At 44.9% G+C, this 14,625-nt stretch overlaps 1 protein-coding gene across 4 annotated transcripts in view; it reads left to right on the top strand.

The window, feature by feature from the left end:
- The window catches only part of RPAP2 (RNA polymerase II associated protein 2), a 51,601-nt gene extending 48,049 nt beyond the window's left edge, over window positions 1-3,552 (top strand). The window contains exons 14-15 of one of the 4 annotated variants that reach the window (XR_008734790.1): window positions 2,339-2,457; window positions 2,979-3,552. The gene's annotated coding sequence lies outside the window, so the exon portion shown is untranslated. Of the gene's footprint in view, window positions 1-54; window positions 337-1,435; window positions 1,614-2,338 lie in introns of those variants that run through there. The other 3 variants (XR_008734789.1, XR_008734788.1, XR_008734791.1) reach the window with 3 other exon arrangements.
- The last annotated feature ends 11,073 nt before the right edge of the window (window positions 3,553-14,625 follow it).

The raw sequence follows: 14,625 nt of genomic DNA, 5'->3' as shown, positions 1-14,625 counted from the left end.
ACCTTTTTGTACACTGAACATCTGATGCTTCTTGTTTTTCTTCTATAACCACAGATGTGCCCTCTTCAAAAAACTCACGATCTCAAAATACTAAACTGACAAGCTGAGTGTCAAACCACACACCCCAAGCAGCAAGCAGTGCTGAAGAAAAACAGAATCACACTTGAAAAAAACCCAGAAGAAATCACACAAATTGTTTCCTATGAATTAATCTGAAATGTTTTCAACTCATTGCAGGCATTGTTTCTTAAGAATGCAAATGCCATTTGATGCTTTTAGGTTTTACGTTTACTGTATAAATGGAGTCTGCTCTTGGAAAGATTACTTTGAACAACACTTTACGTTTTCTTGTTGAGTTTTATCTCTCTTTGAGCTAAACCGGAGCCTTGCTGTGGGACCAAGATGGGTCTCCTTGTTTGCCACAAAGCAGCACGGGTGCTCCTGTGCTAGTTGAGTTACAAGCTAAGGTAAGTGAGTGAGGCCTCTTCACTAGGAACGTGTGGTTCTGAGCCTCCCTGGTTCAGAGCCCCCATGTGTTGCTCACCGAGAGTGCACCGGAGAGCTGGCCAGGAGCAGAGCAAAGCTCCCATCAGCAGCAGGCAGATCCACAGCTACCGGTTTGCTGTAGCAGGTCCCCATGTCACAGAGGGCTGTTTGGGCATAGGGGAGTCAAGTGATTTGTCCAGGTCTTCGTGGACGGGCTACAGCAGAACCCATGGCTCTTTCCGCTGTAGTGCCTATGTGCAAGCCATCGCTCCTCCCATCGCAGGGACTGATGTGGGACAAGATCTGGTTGACAACACTCTCTCTAGTACTAAGGTGCCAAATATTTATAACTTGCCTTAGCAGTAATGCCATGACTTACCTAAAAGGCTTCATGATACTGTCCCGCAAAGAATGGCACGTAGAAGTAGTAGAAGGGTCATTTTCATGCTGAAAAAATATGTAAGACCAGCTAGCTTGTTTCTTAATCAAACTGTCAAGCACAGAATCATCAGGGTTGGAAGGCACTTCTGGAGATCATCTAGTCCAGCCTGCTTCTAAAGCAGGTTCTTCTAGAGCAGGTTGCATAGAATTGCATCCAGGCAGGTTTTAAATGTCACCTTATCTCTGCAGTTCAAAATTTGTCATAGCATTAAAAGAAAAAAAAAAAAAAAGGTTAAAATTTAAAAGCATAGCTACAAATATGTATTTAGCTGCCTTGAAGGCTCTCTGGCAATATGCATCTGTAAGATAACACTGTTGTACAGGTTTCACTGAAGAAACATCCTTTTTTTAATCTGGTGATTCAAAGGCAAAACATTGACCTCTGGTTTTGGTACTAGACTGCTGGCTGATCTTCTGTAAAGATCTGTGTAAGAGTAATGCTGGGTTCTGGGTTATGTTGTTTATATTTTAAGGGTTTGAGTCAAAAACTGGATTTATTTTTCCCTAGTTCATCTCTACCTCGCAACCTTGAATACAAGGGAGATGATACCTGAAGCAAAGCTGATAAAGTTACCAGTACTAAGAAGCATGTGTGCTGAGGGTGGGGAGAGGGAGGCACAGCAGCGTAGATATGTATCTTCACATCCTTATTTCCTTTACAAACGGAGGAAGGAAGTTCCCTGCAGGTTAGCCTAAGAGTATCCGCTCTTACAGTCTGAGAGCTAGCTAAGTACAATTTCCAAGAGCCACAGGCTTTTAAAAATAATGAACTTAATATTTCACATGTTTTCCTATACCTAGTGGTACTGAAAACCTTTTACTAAAAATTCGTAACTGGGTATTACAGCCATAAGAATTATAGACACCTCAGCTTGTTTCATATCTCTGCTCTGTTCCTGTCTCTTCCCTCTTCCAAATCTTTCCTATACTTCCTGTCCTAGGGCCTGGCCATTCCTTTCTACTTTACCTCTTCACTAATTCCACCAGCTGGCACTCATCATCCTGCCTGCTCTGTGTCTACCCCTGTAAAGATCCTACCGAACAGTCAGTTTCCATAGCAGGAGACCCCTGGGCTTCTCGCCCCTCATGCCAGCTCCCTGCACCCTGCATGGAGAAGAGGAAGGGATGGCACTGCCTGGCGAGGGCCACCTCACGCCTCCCATCCACACACCAAGCTCCTGCAGGGCTTATTTTTTCAGCACAGGATGGGAAATGGGCCATCTCTCCCCTCCCTTCTTGAAAGGGGCTCGCTCACACATGTTGGTTTGGTGCCCATTTACACAGGCGGCCTCTCCAAGGCTGGAGGGACACTAGCCCGAGGCCATACAACTGTTACCAGACAGACAGATACTCATATAATGATTCTTACAACAGCATCTATAGATTATTATGAAACTTGTCTCTAAAACAGATATGAATCACCCAACAGCTACAGCAGTGCTCCTGTGCAGAGATGATTAAGAATTTTTATGCAACTTCTTTAATCAGAAGAGGCCTACTTGGTTGAAAATGAAACCTCTGCAGGAAAAGGTTGGTTTTGATTAATTTCTCAACTTGAAAAAGTGTCTAAATTGTCAGTGTGTTTCACTTCAACATTTCTAAACACACAGAAAAGGGAGAGGGGGGGGAAAGGCAAGTTTAAAAGTCACTTTTTATTTTAAGAAATTTAAAATTTTTCATTGTAAGAAATCTAAATTATATCGAATGGTATCCAGCCATTTTAACACATTTTACAACATTATTTTTTTGTTTGCAAAAATTTACATTTTCATGTCTTCCCAAATTGTTTGTTGTAGATTGGACTGTGTGAACACTTTAATGTATTTTTCTTTAGTAGAAGTACAGTATTTTTAAAACTAATTGGATGAGGAGCTGTAACAGCTTTGTTCAAAATTTCTTGCTATACAGGAATCCCTGAATCATAGCCCTTGTATCTCTATAGGCTGTTACCTATCAAAAGCCATTATCTTTCATAATGCAACCTCAGGGAAGATTTTATTGCTGAAAGAGATATTCCTACTTTTAACTAATTGTTGTAAGAAATTGTCTAGTTTCAGAGCCTTCACCAAGATCACAAATTCAGCACTGAAGATGGATCAAACTGATCAGTCACAGATCACAGAAGCAGAACACAGGTTCATGCTTATTTTTAGTTGCTGATTTTTTGGACTGAGCTAATGATCTTCTCAACACACATTTATATGTATTGAGGTGGGATCTTTACCATTTGAGGACTCTTTCAAGAGGATTATTAATTAGCAGTTTCATCATCAATTTCAAAGTGTTTTCCAAAGATAGGTAATTCCTTTTCAGAGAAAAGGAAAGTGAAAGGGGAGTGAGAGTGACTCAACTAGGCACGTGGACCATGTCAGATGCAGAGCCAGAAATACACTCTGAGCTCCTGGTACCCACACTCATAGCCTGGGGACTAACATGGCTTTCACCAAAAGTGATAGCAGGCACCTTCACCATTTTGCAAAGGAACATCATTTTTTTGGTAGAAGATGTGTTTGAAATTAAAAACGTATTTGCTTTCTTCTTTGTGATACATGCTATAATACCTTCCTTACTCTTTTGCCTAACTCTACCCAAAGCTGAAAGAAAAATAAAAGTTCATTGGGCATATTTTTCTCCATCAGTTGCTTTGCCTTGATGCTGATACTATAACTTGGCTCCACACCAAACAAACATTACAGCTGAATTGGGTCAGATTTTCTTAAGTATTTACCACTAGATTTGGGTCATATCTGTGGATATACCCACTGCAACCTTTAGACTCAATTTTGAACATGGTTAAGTATGTTAAGGCCTGGCACTTTAAAAAGAGACTAAAAGCAGGCCATTTGCTCTGGCCTCAGTTGTGAATGCTGAGGTCTTTGAGGAATCTGGGCCACTTTGTCTGTCTTCTTGTCTATTTATAACCTTCCTGCCCATTGAAGAAGACAAGATGAGGCTACAGATGTAAGGGAGAGCCAAGGGTTGGGACAGAGCTACACAGGAGATGTTTGGAGAGTACAGGACAGGAGCACTGTGGGGACAGAGAGTTTGAGATCCTGTGGCTCTCCACTGCTTATTGCATCCACCTGACTAAACTCACTGGCTTAGCCCAGGGGCTTTAAACGGACCTCAGGAAGAAGATAACATGGCCACTTTGGTACAGTGGACTATTCTAGTCTATGTGAGAAAGAAACGAGGAGGATGTTGTCCTTTCCTACAACACTGTGGATGAACTAGACCAACTAACATTATTTTTTAGGAATCTTGCAAAACTGGAGTACATTTGAAAGCAGCAATGACCTTCAGTACGTTTCCAGTAGGTAAAAGATGAAAAAGGGTATGAGAGACAGTCCAAGGAAGCCTAAGCCCAGTGGTCCAACAGTTGTTCTGGGTTAATTTGGGGCCAAGAAGGAAGAAATAGATGCATGGGAGTTAGCCGTGGGTGGAAACTGTGCTTACAAACCAGTAAGATTGCAAGTCTTGAGTTTCTTCTACCAGGCGTACTTATTAAAAATAAACCTTTCTATTAGAAAAAAACCAGGAGGGACACACATTAAGTATATTGAAAACCAGCTTGCTAATGGATCTCAGAGCAGAATCCGGTAGTAAATGGGGCTGACTATAAGCAAAGATTGTAAGTATTGGTTCTTGGTGAAAATGCTTCTCGGGGGGGGTTGTCTTGGGGGGGGGTCATTGGGGTTTTATTTTTTTTAAATCCAGACCATCGGTGTGGAGGCATTTTTCATTTGGTGCGTTGCATCAGCACAACAGGCAAGGTACATGTAGTGTGTGACAGCAGACCAATAGCTTTTGCTGAACTTGTCAGCTTAGAGCCCCTGACTAGCACTTGTCTACTCGAGAGAGGGATAAGGAAGTGCCAGCACCAGGTGCTGTATGGAAACTTCAGCAGCATGAGCACAAGAGGAGAGAAACAGCAGCAGAGGTTTAGGGAAGAGGAGGAAGATGACAGAGGTTTGGTAGATAAGGAGGAAGCTGCAAAGTGAGGAGAAACGGGTGCAGGGAAGAAGCCATGATGTTAGGAATCTGTAACACTAGAATTGTCAGACAACGTTAGAGCATGTGGAGCTGCAGGGTCATAGGGAGGGTAGGTCTGTGCTACAGCATGATCTGAATCGCGCAGTCACAAAATGTGCTTTAACACAACCAGATGCAAGAAGACCCACCTGGGAGAAAAGAAGGCAAGCTGCTGTGGGAGGATGAGAATCTGCCTCTGAAAGCAACAACAGATACTAGGGTATGAAACCAGCCTGCAAAACTAAATGCTCAGCACAAAAGCATAATTGCATTTTTAGCATCTGCATCTATGTATCAATGTTACGTACTACTTAGTACAGATGTTTCTTTAAGTACAGTTGTAATTATAAATAGGAGAACCACCACAAAATCAGCACAAGCGTCACAGATCTGTGAAACCATTGCAGAGCCAAATCATGTTGCAGATGGTGAAACACGGTGTTGTGTGGGAGTTAACTATTTCCACATTAACGTTATTCAATCACAGTGGCCCATTTTCACATAGCTTGCTGAACTTCAGAAACTTTGCACAAAGGTTAAGGTTTGACATTTTGAGACAGAATAGCTTAGTCCTCGATCCTCTGTGAGAGCTACAATAAATAATCAATAATAGAAGAGAAACACAGATCCTTACTTCATCCCTTTCCAGGATGGAAGCACTGAAAACATGCTTTTTTGACACAAATGCTTATTCTGAGGTCTTCATTACCAGGATTTCCAGTAAAATAGCCATAGGCAAGAAAGCACTTAATCTGACTGTTAGATTAGGCTTCCTGAAACCACATGTAGGTGCAATTGTGAGCACAGGCATAAGAAAATGATCTCGTACTTGTAATGGACTAACAGAATGATATTTCTGTCAATATGTGAGGTTGTGATGAGGTCCTACATAAACAGCAGTCATTTAGTGTGTTAGGATTTATTTTTTAAATGGTATGACTTCTGTGTTAGTTTATGCAAAACATGCCTCTAAGAATGAAACGGATGAAGACAGAGCATAAAGCTTTGTTCACCAAAGCATAATTCATGACTGCACTCAGAAATCACGTCTCTCTTTAGATTTAGGTACTAGTTCAGAGATGCTTGCCTTAGAAAGCAGTATTCTTTCTGAAATACTCAGTTCTACAGATCTCTTATTATGTGTTTAGCTAATGTATTGATACTGCACATCTCTTCTTTCTGCAGTACATGGCAGATAACAGCACATCTTCAGTGTTACTGCCATCACAGTAATACCGTATCTGTAGGTGTTTGCACCAATTCTTTATTACAACTTTCCAGTTCTAACAGGACTGGTGCAGTAATTCGCTCCTAACACCTAAAATAGACATGCTTCAACTGGACAATTTTCCCACCAACAGATAGGCATCATCCATCATAATATCCTTAGGGGTGAGCTGTTGTCTTCTGAAATGGCTTACACCCCATTTCACTGTAAGTTTTTTTGTCCTTGCTTAATGCTCACAAATGGGTGTCATGTGTTTGGCTGTTAGGAACATTCTCAGTTTTCACAGCTGGGGTCACAGAGCACACGTTGCCTGTGGTGGTGACACAGTCACTCTGACAGAGCAGAAGTCCAACCTAAGCATAACAAACCATGCAGCCCCTCCGACCCCAGAGTCAGACCAGGCTCTGCATCACACCAGCCGCTACGAAGCCTCTATGGTTTGGTGCTGCTCATTTGCAGCAGGACTGCTAGTGAAGCTTTCCACTGCATGCATGAAGGAAGCGGTACCCTGCAGTTTCCTGCCTTTCCTATTTACATACCTGTCAACTTTTGCAGCCAACAAGACAGGGATCATACAGAAACCCACCTTCTTCATTACCCAATCTTGAGTCCTCCAAAGCAGGGCAGCCCAGACTGTATCCTCTGGACAAAGAGCAGCCTGTTGGTCCTGTAGTCAGAGTTCATACAGTGACGGGTCTGTGCAAGCTGCACTGAGAATGCTGACATTGCCACAGCACCTGCCTTTGCGTTTATTAAAGTGTTGGCTAATTTTTGATGGGGGGGAAAAACCCCAAAAGCCATTAGTAGAAAAACTGTTGTGAGGCAGCAAGGCTCCTTTTACAGCCTTGATCCCGATGTCCCGGAGCAACGAACGAGCAGCAGAGGTACTCTTACCCATCACCAATATTGCAGCAGTCAAAAGACCTCTGGTCTGTGTGCCGGTGTCAAGTCAGTAGCTGTAACGAGTGGCACAGTGACTCCTGGGTACATAGCTGAGAGCGTTGCATTAGGAGAGGACTGCAGCAAACCCAGCAGTGTCATCCAGACACCACTCACAGGCATGCAGGCACAAGCTTGAACTAGAGGCAGTTGGCAGGGTCATTAAGAAAAGTCCATACTTCCTAGTCTCCCCAGGTATAGGTCCCATTTCCCTGTCACACATCTTGGGGTAAAGGAACAAAGTGCCCATCACAGAACAGCGGCTTCAGACGGATGAACTCTTTCAGGTGCATTTCCCCACCTCAGGACAAAGCAGTTCTGCAGGGACCCTCCAAACAGGAGTATGGAGAGAAGGGAAGACATCCCACCCAACATGCCACGAGAGGGAACTGCAGCTTCATAAAGAGAAGGGCACAGAGCCAGAGTGACATTTCCCCAAGACCTCGTTCTCAGAGATTGCTGAACCACAGTGACTGCCTGTAACCCAAGCAAACAGCAAGATAAAAGTTCAAGCACTGACCTAAGAGAGTTCAACCTATTTTGTAAGTCTCACAGTTACAGGCAAATGAGAACAGAGACCATAACACCATTAGGCAACTTTTAAAACACACAGTGTTTCCTATAGTCCTAACGCACAGCAATCACCAGGAATAACTTTTCTTAGCATGTGATGACTGCTAAGTCACTCGCAAGAAAAAGAACCACAGCACTGAACAAATGAATGCAACAAAGAGATCAAAAAAAGGCATCTGAAATAAATACCTGCTACAAAAGAGGAGAGGACTTGTCAAACCCTGCTGTGTACGTTCTGCTAATTGGACTGACCTGCACCCCAAACCACAGAGCATTTAGGCGGTGTAGTCCCACTGCAGGGGGGCTTCTGTCAAACAGTAACGGTCAGTTACTGGCCAGGAATGGGTTCATCCTTCACCCTGGTTTCAGAGGATTAAGCTGTTCTGTGATAGCATTGGATATACCACTTCCAGTTTAATGCAGTGGATTTCAGGCTGACCACAATCTGGCGTGCAGCAACTGAGCGTCAGTTCTTTCTCCAGGAAGGTTTAAGAGTAGCCTTTAGTGTTATGTTAGTTCCCAGCCCTGAGGAAGAGTAGAGTGAAAAACAGATGCCACAATAAGCACAAACCCAAAATGTGCTGAGCCATGCAGAATTGCAGCAGAAGTACTGGAGAAAACAGTAACGCCCACTGACCTGGCATATACAATAATCAGCAGTGACCAGGAAACAACTGTTTTGCTGAGTTTAACCTGCAGAAACACCCCACCAGCACCAGTAAGACTCTTGCTATATGAGTTAGATGCAGTCCATGTATTATTGACAGGGTTATGGAGCTACAAACAGGTTCAGTTTAGAGCACAGACCACTCTGATTTACCCTAAACAGGACAGATTAGATGTAGGTCATCCTTCAGTCAGGTTCTTGCTCTTTGATTTCAGTTAAAGTAAGACAAATCTGTCACATGTGAGTCAGCTCCTAAATGCTCTTGGGGCAATGGGAGTTTGGCTATATACACAGCTATGTAAACACCGATAAAGAAACTAAAGATCTGACCTTTGTTTACTTAAGCGAGTCTCAGTTGACCAAAAGGCAAGTCAGATTTTAATACCATTTCTAGGATTGATTGAGCTCTGAATTAGACCAACTTCCACAACTCAACTGCAAGTACAGAACGTCTGTCAGCAGGAAGCCTATACAGAGACTGCAGCAGCACCAGAAACCCACAAGTCACACAAAATAAAGTTTGGTGCAAAAATCTGGAACAGGAACACAACCAGCAGGGCAGAAAGCACTGATTTATTCACCACCTTTGCTCCAGCAAGGAGCCCTCTGCTGCAAACATCTCCGCCACATCTAGCTGCTCCAGGGGGAATGCCCAGTGGGTCAGAGAAGGTGCAAGAGCAGTGCCAGAGCACAAGCAGTGCTAGTCCCCCAGTAGCACCAGTGATGAGTCAGGCCCTGTCTGCACGAGCACACAGGGCCAGTCATCCAGGGGATCATCTGAAACTATCGCTAGCACCAGCACTGCGGGACCAGTGGTGTCACGGATGCCCTGTCACAAAGCTCTGTGTCCCTTTGCTCACACGTAAGTCTGAGACCAGTCCTCAACGAGCGCACTTTTCCTTTTAGCCAGAACTTCATGACCGTCTGTAATACCTTAGGCAAATATTGACTCTGATCCAACAGACTGAAAGTAGTTGGTTTGCACCAGATGTGGTATATATACATGTATCTTTGAAACATTAGCTAAAGGAGTGATTTGGGAAAATAAAAATTCTAGGTGGATGTGTTTACTTTGCGAGGTTGTTCGCATTGTGCTCAGATCCCAGAAGTGGGCACGAAGGTTTTAACCACAGGAAGAAAGCCAGCTGTAAGTGCCGCGATGCACAGTAAAACGGTGTGCACACACGTGCATTCCTGCATCTGCAGCTCACCCACATGATAGTCGAAGGGCTGAAGATCACTGGTGAGTACGTTAACGAGTCCATACATTCCTGCCCTGAAGAGACTCAAAAAGGTCTGTCAGGTGAAGAAGAAATGACTGAGCTTATCGCTTCAGGACGCATCCTCCAAAGTACTTGGCATCTAATGCTGGGCCTGCTTTTTGCAAGAACCTGAGCACCGTTTCCCTGGCTCCCAGCTGAGGGCAGCTTTTGGAAATGCTGACCTTGTTCCAAGGGAAGGGAAGGTGACTGCCCCCACCTCTCCGATTTCTCTGGCCCCAGCTAATTAGAAAGACTTCTAGTAAAAAGCACATGTCTAAGCAGAGAAACAGCTTTTGTCATAAGGTTGAAAGCAACAGAGAGGTAGTTTGAGCAGTTCAAGTTGCTTCAGTTTTCAATTCTTAGGTCCCAACCCAAGTGTCAATTCCCTGCGTGTGTCTGCTCTCTCCTACTACAAATCATGAGTCGGGTGTGGCTTTGGCAGTTGCAGAGCTTGCATTATGGGAACTGGGGGAGGGAGGGAAAGCAACATGGGAAGCAGAGCAGAAACACTTCAGCACCACTCGAGTCACCTATGGGTGTTCCCTCTGTCCAATCATTTCATTTTGGGAGTTGATAAGCATTCCTATTAGGGGCCTTTCAGAAGGAACAGAAGTGTGAAAAGAGATTCTTTTTGATATTTACCAAATAAGCACAGAGAAAAAAAACATAGAATTATGTTCAGTATATTCACAGGAAGAATCCTAGTGAAATACTTGTTTTCTGGATAACTCGGGACCAAACTCGATGGGTAGAAGTTTGTACAGAACAGAATTTTATTCTTCATTGGGACTGTTGGACTGTAAATTCATAGCAATGCTCTTCGACTACCTCTCCCAAAAAAATCCTCTTTTAGTCTGCAACACATCCCAGGCAGCACTTGAGAAATGTATACAAGAGTAACAGTTCGCTGAGTCTTTTTCCACAAGTGAATCTCTTCATCAGATACACAACAACACCTGACACCTGGGGCTCTCGTGCCTTCTGAACAGTCAACAGATATTGCTCAGAGCAACAAAAATGAGCAAGCCACATGCTGATCCACACATATCTCCCTCTAATGGATTGCCTCACAACCCCACTGGAAATTCAGGGGTGTCGGAGCTTTCCTGATCATGGAGGACCACCACAGCAGCCAACCCATCCCTCCAAACAGCTTACCTAGAGGCTCACTCTGAACCCCTGCAGGAAACTAACGCTGAAAACTTTACTCGGACACTAAGCTTGCATTGAAATAATCTGGTAACACTGGGGAGCTGCAGGAACATCACACCCCCCAAAAAGGGAGTTACAGATTGGTTTCAACATGATCCATTAAACCAGCACTAGAAAAGAGATTGAAACTTTGGCCATATGTTTCCTTGAAAATATTCCCTTGTGCCATAAGTTCACTACCAGAGGCCAAGACACTTCACAGTAACATACCGTGAGTTCAGGAACTAAGGTTATTTTAGAGAACCCCCTAGAAGCACATTTTTCTGTACTCATGGTACAGTAGTTAAGTTCAGGCCACAGTGTCACAGCAGCACGCAGAGCCTCCTAACGCAGCTGTAAATCCACAAAGGCCACTTTGAGGTTTCCCCCTGCCAAGGAAACTCTAGATACGTTGCAGCCAATATGCCTCATACCTGGAGGTTTCTGATCCCCACCAGCAATGCTATGCACATCACCCTCCCCAGCTAATTACTGATGGCCCAGCATGCTCTTAGCTCTGTGTGTGTGAATGAGTTGAGCCTGAGGTTTTCCTTCCTCAGGACTGTGGTGTGTATTTGAGTACTCCATCCTCCAAGCCATATTCAGGTCATATTCCCCCTTCAAGGTGTTTGAGGCATTCCTGTGGAGTGATCGTATTGCTTCAGCACCACCTGACAGATCCTTAGCCTGACCTTTCTGGCTACAGCTGCCCCGGATGTGCCAGAGGCACTTGCGGCACACACATTTTCTCTCAAGTATTGTGGTGGAGTTTCCCCTACTTCTTTGTCAACCACTGTTACAACATACAACCAAGCACCACCATTAGCAAGATGTGCAATTAACGCTATTTGAAATTTCTCTCTCAAGTTTATAGGACTCTGAGTCGCTATAGCAGTCTGGGTATGTGTGGACAGGTGGAGTTAACACGGCTTTCTCACACTCATGGCATCTTCCCTACTCCCCCTGTTCCTCTCCCTGGCCCAGCCTTTAAACAAAGGGGCATTTTAGTTTGGTTTTGTCCTACAGAAGTGAATTTCAGTCCTCAGGGCATCATATAAATCTGTTAAGTCAGATTCTCAGTCACATGAAAACAGTTTTGTTTGGAGCTAACAGTAAAAAATATCTTTGAAAAGCACTTTTACTGCCGACTGAGGAATTAGGCCCATTTCCCACTTGTTTAAGTTGACGAAATACTTTGTTATGCTGTGAAGAACATGAAACCTCCCAGAAGCATAGTTGGAGCAGCTGTGATCTCAATGCCATCAGAGATTATGCCATGTCCCCTGGCTACTGTGAGCGATGCTGGAGGGGTACTGCAGCTCCTTTAGTCCATATCCCTGATTTCAGTCACCACCCTTTATTCTCAATAAACATAAGAGCACCCCTTTGGAGTAAGGGACTGAAATAACAGGAAACAGAGCACCCAAAACACAAGGCCAGATGTGTGGCAGGCCAGGAGCAGGGCTGTGCGGTTGCAGGCCTGTCCCTGCTACACACTGGCCTGGCTGGGAGCCCACATGTGGGAGCCAGCTTTTAGCAAGGGCATCTGCCACCAGCTCTCACATAGACATGACCCCCCTCTCTCTCCCAGCGGAGGGCGAGGGGGTCAGGGAAAACACACGGCACTGAATCACCCCACAGCAGCAACAAACAGGCACAGCAATATTTGCAGCCCAGCTAGGAGGAAGAAGCTGCTTTTTGGGTAGGAAGCAAGGCCTGATATTGGTTGGCTTCTACAGCATTCAGGGGGTAAAAAAGTGCCAGGAAACGAGATGGGGTTTGTTGTTGGAGGTTTTTTTATCTTTTATCCCCCTCTGCAAAACAAAGCCCACCAGACCTCCAGCACTACCAGGCCACTCTGGCCAAGAGGCAGTAGTACCACATTGGAGACCTGATTCACCCACCAGTACTTGTGTCCTCAGGGAGCTTTGCTGATTATTGGCTGAACTCCCACCACGCAGCTAACCAGGCGAGGGACTGGGCAGGGAGCAGTAACATTTACTGAGAAGACACTCACTGCCATCAGCCACAGGCATCCTTGCTGTAACACAAGCTACACATCTAGTCATGCTGCTTAATTGCAGCATTTCCCCTGATTTGGATGAACAGTGGCGGAACCCAACCCAGCTAGTGCAGTTGTCCTTTTGTGTTACTATTTACTGTATGGGATCTTTAGGATCCAATACACTTGCTGGTTTGAGAACCATGTCTCCCTATGCCTGCATTTTGCAGAAAGCTCTTTGGTTCTCCAGCCACTACTGAGATCTAAAACAGCAGCAAAGAGGATGAGGTCCTTAATCTTGCCAGAGCATCAGTACAAAGGCTGTGGCAGCCCTCTCCATCATACAGAGGCCCGCAGAAAAAATTGCTCAAACATGAGATTTCAGCAACTGAACATGCAGAGGAACAAAACGGACATCCAAATGGCAAGTGGAAAGAGCCACAGTTAAAACCAAACCACAGCAGTCTCAAAAGAGAGAAGTAACAGTCAAACATCTCCCCTCTGAAATTATTTCATGCCTAGCAGATTGAGGCACTTCACACTTTGGCAAGCATGTGCTCCTCCATGGCTCCACGTCTGACTGGAGTCCCACTATGAGCAGTGTGAAAGGTTTCAGACAGAGGCATTTAGAATTTAGGGAACAGTAAGAGGACAGAACTCACTCCACTTGCATAAAACCCCTTCCTCCCATAAATGCAACCGTTCTTTTCCATTCCTGCAAGGGTCTGTGACGCAACCTGAGCTGGGGAAACTGGGACGGAAGCGCCTGCTGGAGCATCGCCCCCCTCACTCGGGATGAACGAAGAGGTGGCAAACGGCTTCACCACCTCAACTGGCCACAGAAATCAGTCCAGAGATTGCCAAATCCGTGTAGGAAACAATGGCAGCAAGCCCCACTGGAGCCAGGCCTGGCTTGACAAGCGGGCAGGAAGGGAGTGAGGCTACCCAGCTCCCAGGGCAGCAGAGCTCACAAACAAAACACCTCAGCCACGGTGGAAACATCACACAGGAAGGAGACTCTTCTCGATTGCCATTAATGTTAATTTAAGCTACTGAAAACAGAAATAATTCCAAAACTGACTGACAGCAGATACAGAGAATACACAGCAGGGCTCAGCAAAGGTCAGGCCCCTGCAGCACAAAGCCTGGCACAAGCACACAGGAAGAGCCAGCTCTTTGCTCTCAGAGCTCGAGGTGCCAGCGCCCTGACTAACACCCGCTATTACTCAGTGTGAGCAAGAGCATCCTGGTCCAGCAGGGCCAAGCTACCTGACTGCCAGGTTTGCAATAGAAGGCATGTCTACACACGCAACCATCGGTCCTGCAGCAGCCCAAAGAGTTACACAGCTGTGTAAAAAAGAACAAGACCATTTTTCACCTAGTCCCTTTGTGGGAGCTGGTCTCACCCTCCCACCTGCCTATCCATGTTGCTGTGTTTCAGAGAGGCAAAAGGCAACAGCAGAGACAAAGCTGACTGTGAAACTGGGGATGTAGCAGGTTTAACAGGTAACATAAGATCCCTTGGCTTAAATCAGGGTAAATTAATCGCTAGAAGTGGCCACTGCAAGCAATTTAGACCAAATAAATGTCTAATCTCTTCTGGCTGATCACTTAACACAATACAATTAGTTTGTTGTGGCTCTTCACTGCAATATTTAAACTTTCCTATACGAAACACTGAAAACATTTACTTTGCCTCTCATCAGATGAGTGCACTCTTTCAAACTCTGGGAGTTCGGCTTCCTGCCTCTTGCACTGATATCTCTTTTTCCCCTTTGAACTCACCCTCTGAGTCTATCGGTGG

The sequence above is a fragment of the Falco cherrug genome, chromosome 12 (assembly GCF_023634085.1).
Source record: "Falco cherrug isolate bFalChe1 chromosome 12, bFalChe1.pri, whole genome shotgun sequence".
In the NCBI taxonomy this organism is placed as follows: Eukaryota; Metazoa; Chordata; class Aves; order Falconiformes; family Falconidae; genus Falco; species Falco cherrug.
This window is presented reverse-complemented; position numbering and strand designations above follow the sequence as displayed.